Genomic DNA, 9,989 nt, shown 5'->3' with positions numbered 1-9,989 from the left:
CGATTGATACTTGATCTCATAATCATAGTCCTTAACCAACTCTAACCACCTTCTCTGTCTCATATTCAGCTCATTTTGAGTGAAGAAGTACTTTAAACTCTTATGATTAGTATAGATGTTACTCTTCGCACCATAAAGGTAATGCCTCCAAATCTTTAATGCGAAGATCACGGCTGCCAACTCTAGATCATGCATAGGGTATCTCGTCTCATACTCTTTTAATTGCCAAAAGGCATATGCTATCACCCTACCTAACTGCATTAACACTACACCAAGTCCTTGCAGAGAGGCATCTGTATAAATGTCATAATCTACACCCTCATGTGGTAACACTAACACGGGAGCTGTCGTTAACCTCTACTTCAACTCTTGGAAACATTCCTCACATGCTTCTGACCATACAAAATGAGTCTTCTGTTTTGTAAGAACTGTCAATGGTTTAGCCAATTGGGCGAACCCTTCAGCAAATAGTCTGTAGTAACCTGCCAAGCCTAAGAAACTTCTGATCTCTTTTACTGTCTTCGGCCTCTGCCACTAAAGGATTGTCTTTACCTTACTCGGATCTACTGAAATCCCTTCCTTGGACACTGTATGGCCTAGAAATATTACTTGGTCGAGCCAAAACTCACATTTAGAAAACTTAGCATACAACCGCTTTTCCCTCAACCGTTGTAGCACTATTCTCAAATATTCCTCATGTTCTTCTCTCGACTTGGAATAAACCAGAATATCATCAATGAATACTACTATAAACTGATCCAGACAGTCATGGAATACACGGTTCATCAAATCCATAAAAACTGATGAGGCATTAGTCAAGCCAAACGACATCACTACGAACTCATAATGCACATACCTTGTACGGAAAGCAGTCTTAGCTATATCCTGCTCGGCCACTCTTACCTGATGGTACCCTGACCTCAAATCAATTTTGAAGAATACTATTGCTCCCTTCAACTGATCAAACAAATCATCTATCCGAGGTAACGGGTACTTATTCTTCACTGTCACTTTATTTAGCTCTCTGTAATCAATACACATCTGTAGTGACCCGTCTTTCTTCTTTACAAACAGAATTAGAGCTCCCCAGGGAGAATGACTCGGTCGGATAAAACCTTTATCTAAAAGCTCTTGAAGTTGCTTCTTTAATTCCTGAAGCTCTGCTAGGGCCAGTCGGTAAGGGGTTTTAGATATGGGTGCTATTCCTGGTGCTAATTCAATACTAAACTCAACCTCTCTTTCCGGTGACAAACCCGGTAAGTCTTCCAAAAACACATCTAGAAATTCTTGAACTACCGGCAACCTCTGAATTTCTGACTGTGGAACGTCACAACTCTGTACTACATGAGCAATATATATAGAAAACATATACATTCTTTATACAAAATAAGTATCATAAACAAAAACTATCAAAAACTAGGTAGACAAGATAGCCATTCCTCCTCGCGTGTCGACGTCCATCCGACCGTGTCCTCATCTAAATCCTGCAAAAACATAGAAAGACAATGGGGTGAGCACAAATCATGCTCAGTAAGTAAACCCTCTAGTCGTCTATCCCCGTAACTCTCTCTCTCTAAGTCTTTCCTTACAATTCTTATTTACTCTCTCTTTTATACTTCTCTCTATTTTCTCTTTCTATTTCTCTCTCTCTCTGTTTCTCTTTCTTAGAACTATTTTCTACTAACTCTCTTTAGTAAGTCACGGCCACATCTTACCGGGGCACGGCCGGGACTCGCTCTCGCTCTCCGTGACTTCTACTTGTTCTTAGCCGATCGGACTCAGTTATGCATGGATTCGGAACCCTTGGCCATGTGAGTATATAATCTTTCTCTCGGGCATTCTCGGGTATAGCCCTCATCCGCATGCACTCTCACGGGCTACACCACTTCGGGTGATTGTGGATAGATTAATTAAGTCCGCCCATTTCCTCCCAGTAAAGGAGAGAACCACTACGGATCAGTTGACTCAGATTTACATTAAAGAGATACTCAGGTTGCATGGTGTGCCCAAGACAATAGTGTCAGACAGAAATTCCAGATTTGTCTCAGATTTCTGGACTAGTTTACAGAGAAATTTGGGTACCCATTTGGCATTCAGCACTGCCTATCATCCTCAGACAGATGGTCAAACAGAGAGAATGAATCAGGTGCTTGAGAATATGTTGAGAGCTTGCTGTATGGATTATAAAGCATCATGGCATGAAATGTTACCCTTAGTGGAGTTTGCCTACAACAACAGTTACCAGTCTACAATTAAGATGACGTCTTACGAGGCTTTGTATGGTAGACGATTTAGGTCTCCACTACATTGGGATGAGATAGGTGAAAAGGATGAGTTGAGTACCGCTCTTGGGCCAGAGGTGACTCAGAAAATGATAGAAGATGTAAGATTAATCAGAAACAGAATGAAGTAAGCCCAAGATCGACAGAAGAGTTATGCCGACTTGAAGAGAAAAGAGGTTGAATTTCAAGTGGGTAATAAAGTGTTTATGAGAGTTTCCCCCTATAAGCGAGTGATGCGCTTTGGTAATAAAGGAAAGTTAGCACCGAGATATGTAGGTCTATTTGAGGTATTGCAACGAGTGGGAAAAGTGGCCTACAGATTGGCACTACCACCTAGCATGGACAAGATGCATGATGTTTTCCATGTCTCGATGCTACGGAAGTACGTAAGTGATCCCTCCCATATCTTGAGAATAGAGGATGTTGACTTAGAAGAGAATCTTGTGTATGAGGAGCGTCCGGTACAGATTTTGGACCGAAGGATTAAAGAGCTCCGGAATAAGAGCATTCCATTAGTAAAAATCCTTTTGAGAAATCACAAGGTAGAAGAGGCCACATGGGAGGTAGAGCAAGACATGTAGAAACATTATCTGGAGTTATTTGTGTGAATTTCAGGGACGAAATTCTTTTAAGGGGGAGAGAATTGTAATGCCCCACTTGAGGTTATGTAGTTAAATTATGTTGCATTGCTTGAATGTTTATTGATTTGTTTCATTTAGTTGCATGTTGTTATTTTTGGTTGGTTGGCCCTTAGTTGAATTTTGTTAAAGTTATTTTTGGAAAAATGTGAAGAAAATCCCTTAAACTTTCATTAGGGGTAAAATGGTCTTTTCACTCAAAATTAGTTGAAAAATTGGGGAGTGAAAAGAGATAGAATTTCATGGAGAATGTAATAAAAAATGAGAGCATTATGTAATTGACTAAGGGACATAGATGGAATTTTCAGAAAAGAGCAAGGGCAAAATGGGAAATAATATATATATGTAATAAGAGTTCAAGAGTAGAAACCCTAGCCACTCTATCCTCCCTTCATCATTCTTACTCAAATTCTCCAAATTTCTTCACTAGATTTCCAAGGAAATTCATAGATTTTGGGTATTTTTTAGTGGATTTTCAATCCTAAGCATCCAAAGGTAAGATTCTTGCATCAAGATGTGAGATTAAATTTTAAAGTTTTGAATTCTTATGGTTTTATATGCTTAGGGTTTAAGAGGAAAGGGAATTCTATCAAAGAGAGATTATAGTGTTGGAGTTGCTCAAATTCAAGGTAAGTAAATCCAACCAAGTTAGATTTAGAAAATCAAGTGAGTAGAGATTCTTTTAATTGTATGTGTTATGATTATTGAGAAATTGAGATGAGATTGATGATGAATTATGCTTCTTCGGATATTTTGACTTATGAGAAGTGCTTTTGATTGTATGAGATGGGTTGAAGTTTGAATGAAGTTGAAAGAAGTTTGAGTAAACTTTTGGGAGTGTTTTTCTGACAGGTGTTTGTGATGATCAAGGGAGCTTTACTCCCATTTTGGATGGTTAAAGAAAGAAGAAGAGTTATAGCTAAAGTAGAATTTAGTTTGCACATTTATTGTTTGATGAAATGCCTAAGTGAAAACTGCACTGTCACAGGCGTGACCTTTGAGTGATTTTTGGGCATCTTACAGATTGAACTTGGTTGATACCAAAACATAAAAGTTGTAGCCCTGTCTCTAAGCTTTAAAACGAGACCAAAATTGTAGCAATTCGATATGTATAACTCAAGTTATGCCTTCTTGAGTGTGGACCTGTACAGAATGAATCTTGATGCAACATTGCATTTGTGCTTTCATGAGTGCATTAATGAGCATGAATCATCCATATGCATTATATGCATTAGAGAAAGAGTAGAAAAAAAATCCATGCCCAATATCACATCAAAGTCGGGCATATCAAAAACTATTAAATCAACTGCTAACTCTCGACCATGGATCACTACGAACTCTCCTAACAACATCTCCTGAGTCAGCACCACTCACCCCATCAAGTAACTCTATCTTAATAAGTTGACTCACTCTAGTAGGTTTCAAACTTAATCTCTCTATCATTCCATGAGATATAAAAGAATGGGTAGCTCTAGAATCAATTAAAGCATATAAAGGAACAGCATGGATAACAACTGACCAGTTACGGCTGAGGGACTAGCCTCGGCTTCACCTTGTGCCATTGTAAATACTCTGGCATTTGTACCTCTAGGAGTCTGAGCTGTCGATGGGAGAGGAGCTTTACAATCCCTCATCAGATGTCCTGGCTGTGCACCTGTAACACACATTTCAGTCCCTCAAACACTCTCTGAATGGTTCCTCCGCATTTAGCACAAGGGGAAACCCTTCTGTCCTGGGTCGTTTGTTCTGCCAATCTCTCATATTCTTCCTGGGTTGAAACTTCTTTGGCCCTTACTTCTCTATTCTTTGTGGCATCTACTCTCTCCCTCTGTAAGGTGGTGGATGGCTCACTAGATACTATTGAAGCTAACCCTTCTGCAATGTATTTATTACATAGATCTCGCCCTTAAAGCCCGTGTTAAACCTTCACTATAGGTATAAGGGGGCTCGGTCGTCTGTCATACATCTCAGGCAATACTGATCTCAACTCTTACACGAACTTGTCCCTCCTTAACTACAGTGTGTACACTATCCCGGTGCAAAGCGAGCAAGGGAGTTGAATCTTACTGAATATTCTTTCACCATATAGTCCCCTGCTTCAAATTAATAAATTCTTGGACCTTCTCATGTATTAGATCTTCTGTTCGATACTCGGCCTCAAACAATCTCTTGAATTCCTCCAAGCATCGAGGCCATGTCATGATTCTCTTCCATTAATTCCCACCAAATTGGGCATCTCCCGAAATAAGAACTGGCATATTTGTCCTCTCTCTATCATTCATGGGAAACAATGTCGTCGTCCGCTCTACAGACTTAAACCACTCTTTGCTTCTAACGGGTCCCTAGTACCCCTAAACTCTAGTGGGTAGTGCTGGTTTGCAAGCCCTGAATCGAATCAACTCGACTCTTTACTGTCTGAGGTACCGGCCCTTTTCGCTCTTGTCTTGCGATCGGTACTCTGCTAGGGGTCTCGGTTCTTTCCTGTACAGCTCTCTCCTGACTCTCAGCTAACACCTGCTGTACAATGGTTCGAATCCTAGTCTCAAAGAGTAGAGGGAGTTGGTTCTGGGGGGTAGAGGATTTTCCCTCGTTTATCACACTCTTACCCTTCTCCATTACTATGCCTCATCTGCAAAACAACCACACTTGATCAATTCAAGAGAACACTTAACATAAGGAAAGAATTAATTACACAGTCGGCTCTCGGACATCGTAGCGACGAGAATGGTACACTGTCAAATCCCAAAATTTCGGCTTTGATACCAAAATGTAATAACTACTTCCTACTCAAATACTCATAAAAAATATACATAATAAATACATGTATAATAACATAAGTAGTTGGGCCCAAATTTTTCTTTTATTAAACTATACATCCTTTATACAAAATTAGTATCATAAACAAAAACTAAAAAACTATGTAGACAGTGTAGCCATCCTCCTCACATGTCGAGTCCATCCGACCGTGTCCTCACCTAAATCTGCAAAAGCATAGAAAGACAACGGGGTGAGCACAAATAATGCTCAGTAAGTAAACCCTCTAGTCATCTATCCCTAACTCTCTCTCTCTAAGTCTTTCCTTACAATCTCATTTACTCTCTCTTTTATATTCTCTCTGTTTCTCTCTTGTTTCTCTTTCTTAGAACTCTTCTACTAACTCTCTTTAGTAAGTCAGACCCCTTACCAGGGCACGGCGGGACTCGCTCCGCTCTCCGTGACTTCTACTCGTTCTTAGCCAATTGAACTCGGTTATGCATGGATTCGGAACCCTTGGCCATGTGAGTATATACTTTCTCTCGGTACTCTCGGGTAAGCCCTCATCCGCATGCACTCTCAGGGCTATACCACTTCTCTCTCTCATACTTATGCCGTCTCTCAATGCGGCGTACATGCGGGAATACTCTACCCATACATCATGGGTTCCATTGCACAACTTACTCTATTCTTTTTCTCTCTTTTCTCTAATAAAGCTTACGCTCAAAGTTCTCTACGCTTTTTTACTCTTTCTCTAATGCATAATTAATGCATAGGATGTTTCATGCTCATTAATGCATCATGAAATGCACACAATGCAATGTTGCATCAAGATAGTGCATTCTATACAGGTCACACTCAAGAAGGCATAACTTGAGGTATACATATCGAATTGCTACGATTTTGTTCTCGTTTTAAAGCTTAGAGACAGGGCTACAACTTTTATGTTTGGTATCAACCAAGTTCAATCTGTAAGATGCCCAAATCACTCAAAAGGTCACGGCTGTGACAGTACAGTTTTCACTTAGGCATTTCATCAAACAATAAATATGCAAACATAAATTCTACTTTAGCTATAACTCTTCTTCTTTCTTTAACCATCCAAAAATGGGAGTAAAGTCCCTTGTATCATCACAAAACTGTCAAGGAAAAACACTCCCAAAAGTTTACTCAAACTTCTTTCAACTTCATTCAAACTTCAACCCATCATAATACAATCAAAAGCACTTCTCATAAGTCAAATATATCCAAGAAGAAGCATAATTCATCATCAATCTCATCTCAATTTCTCAATAATCATAACACATACATAATTAAAAGAAATCTCTACTCACTTGATTTTCTTAAATCTTAACTTGGTTGGATTACTTACCTTGAATTTGAGCAACTCCAACCTATAATTCTCTTTGATAGAATCCCTTTCCTCTTAAACCCTAAGCATATAAAACCATAAGAATTAAAACTTTAAATTTAATCTCACATCTTGATGCAAGAATCTTACCTTTGGATGCTTAGGATTGAAAATCCACTAAAAAATACCCCAATCTATGAATTTCCTTGGAAATCTAGTGAAGAAATTTGAGAGAATTTGAGTAGAGAATGGCATGAATGGAGGGTAGAGTGGGCTAGGGTTTCTACTCTTGAACTCTTATTACATAATAATATATATATTAGTTTCCCATTTTGCCCTTGCTCTTCTTGAAAATTCCATCTATGTTCCTTAGTCAATTACAATAATGCTCTCATTTTTATTACATTCTCCATGAAAATATATCTCTTTTCAGTCCCCAATTTTTCAACTAATTTTGAGTGAAAAGACCATTTTACCCATAATGAAAGTTTAAGGGATTTCTTCACATTTTTCTCAAAATAACTTTAAAAAAATTCAACTAAGGGCCAACCAACCAAAAATAAACAACATGCAAGCTCAAATGAGAACAAATCGATAAACATTCAAGCAATGCAACAATAATTTAACTACATACCTTAAGTGGGGCGTTACAAGAAGTGTTTGCTTAAGTGGGGTATTTCTAAAGTTTTCACAATCACAGTTGGTAATGCAAGCTCTAATGATGTTGGAATAAGTTATCTAAAGACTCGGTTGGGAAGTTGAAAGGGGAGTGTCTTAGATGGTGACTTCCTCCACATGAGATGTTGTGCTCATATATTGAGTTTAGTTGTAAAAGAGGGATTAAAAGATATGGAGGACTCTATATTCCGAATTCGTTCGACAGTGAAGTCTTCTCCGGCAAGGTTACACAAATTTAAGGAGTGTGTGGCAAAAGAAAAAATTGAAAGTAAAGCTCAATTGGTTCTCAATGTTGAAACAAGGTGGAATTCCACATACTTGATGTTGGAGGCGGCATTAAAATTTCAGAAAGCTTTTGAGTTGTTGGAAATAGAGGATAGTAAGTATTCAGATGAGTTTAGTAGTGGGGATAGGTTTAGGGGTTTGCCTACATGCATTGATTGAGATTATGCACAATACTTCTTAACTTTTTTTAAATTCTTTTATGATGCTACTCTACGTGTCTCTGGCTCACTTTATGCCACTAGTAATGCTTACATGCGGGACATTTTTGGCATTGGATTGAAGATTCAAAATTGTGTACAAGTGTAGATCCTGGGTTACATGGTATGACTCTAAGGATGAAGGGGAAATATGATAAATATTGGTCAAATATTGATAATATCAACCTCATGTTATTCATAGCAGAGGTACTAGATCCGAGACACAAGTTAGAATATGTGGATTGGGTTATTAATGAGTCTTTTGATACGGTTCTTGTTGATAGGTTGAAGACAAAAGTGAAAGAAGTTTTGGTGGCTTTATTTGAGCAATATAGTTCGTTTACGGTGGTCCCTAGTGCGCAACCAAGTGAGCAGACTCGAGTTGCAATGGAGATTGATGTTGATGATGTAGATCTTGATAATTAGGAGTTTATGAAGGTTATGTATAAGGAGAAACAGGCTAGAAAAAAAGTTGTGAATCACAAAATAGAGTTGGACAAATATTTAACAGACGATTGTGAAGATGACAACAAGAGTTTTGATATCTTGCAATGGTGGAAGTTAAATTCAACAAAATATCGAGCTCTGTCTATGATAGCACAAGATGTATTGGCTATACCTGTCTCTACTATAGCATCTGAGTCGGCTTTCAGTACGGGGGGTAGTGTATGGGATCCATTTCGTAGCTCCCTCACTCCCAAGATGGTGGAGGCTCTTATTTGTACACAGGATTGGGTTCGGGCTTCGCGTGTATCATTCATCATAGAGGAGAGCTTGGACGAAATATCAAAACTTGACATGGGTAAAATTGTTCCTTTTCTTTTAATTTTTTGGTTATTTATTTGTTGTTTTTGTTAAATATATTTTGCAAATATAACCTATCAAATGTGCTTGTCCAATTATTTGTAAAAATTGCACGTTTCGGATTGGAAAGCACAAGTTATATGGATGATTGAACGACAACCCAATGCATGAGGTATATTACTTTTAATTTTTTGTCTTGTATGTCAATGGGCAATATACTTTCCGGATTTATGAAGAAGCTGATTTCAGTTGCCTTTGTTGTTGATGGTGAAGGAGGCCTAATTTAAGGAATAGAAACTAATTTCATATCTCCTCCCCATGCTTCACGATTACCATTGGACACTTGACGTGCTTGGCACAATAATCACTCACACTTCCTAGAAGAGCCATGTTAAAATAATCAGCATTAGCATTAGACAGTTTTTCTACTAAAATAAAATTGAGTTAGTTCAAAAGTGATACCTCTTGATGAAACCATAACCGTGGCTTCCCATGATCAAGGTGTCAGCTCTAAGTTTATCCACAATACCGCATATCACATCCTTGGCTTCTCCACATCCAACTACTCTCTGAACATTTATCTGTAAAAAATCCATTGATAATCATTTAGATATTTTGTACAACTACTCTCTGAATATGCTTATTGATATTTTGATTATTTTTTAATTATAATGTTGCTAGGATATCATTTAATAATTGTTGCAATCAATCCTTTTGCATATTCTATTATGATATTTGGCCTTAATACATAATACCAATCCATTTAAATTATTAGTTTTTGAAAGGTAATAGAGAGAGTAAATGTAAGTTTTGCATTCCTCTTGCAGGTGATTCCCTGATTGTACTTGGCCAATTGAAGAATGTTTAAGCCTTAAAGTGGAGGGGAGATGTCAGTTTACAACTTTCACTTGTTATTTCTTAATCTCTTTTGTACTTGGCCATTAAAATTTAAAGGAACACTTTATATTTTATGATAATGTAATTGGTGACTATTAGTTAT

The sequence above is a fragment of the Pistacia vera genome, unplaced genomic scaffold (genome assembly GCF_008641045.1).
Source record: "Pistacia vera cultivar Batoury unplaced genomic scaffold, PisVer_v2 Contig593, whole genome shotgun sequence".
In the NCBI taxonomy this organism is placed as follows: Eukaryota; Viridiplantae; Streptophyta; class Magnoliopsida; order Sapindales; family Anacardiaceae; genus Pistacia; species Pistacia vera.
Note: the sequence above shows the minus strand (reverse complement) of the source record.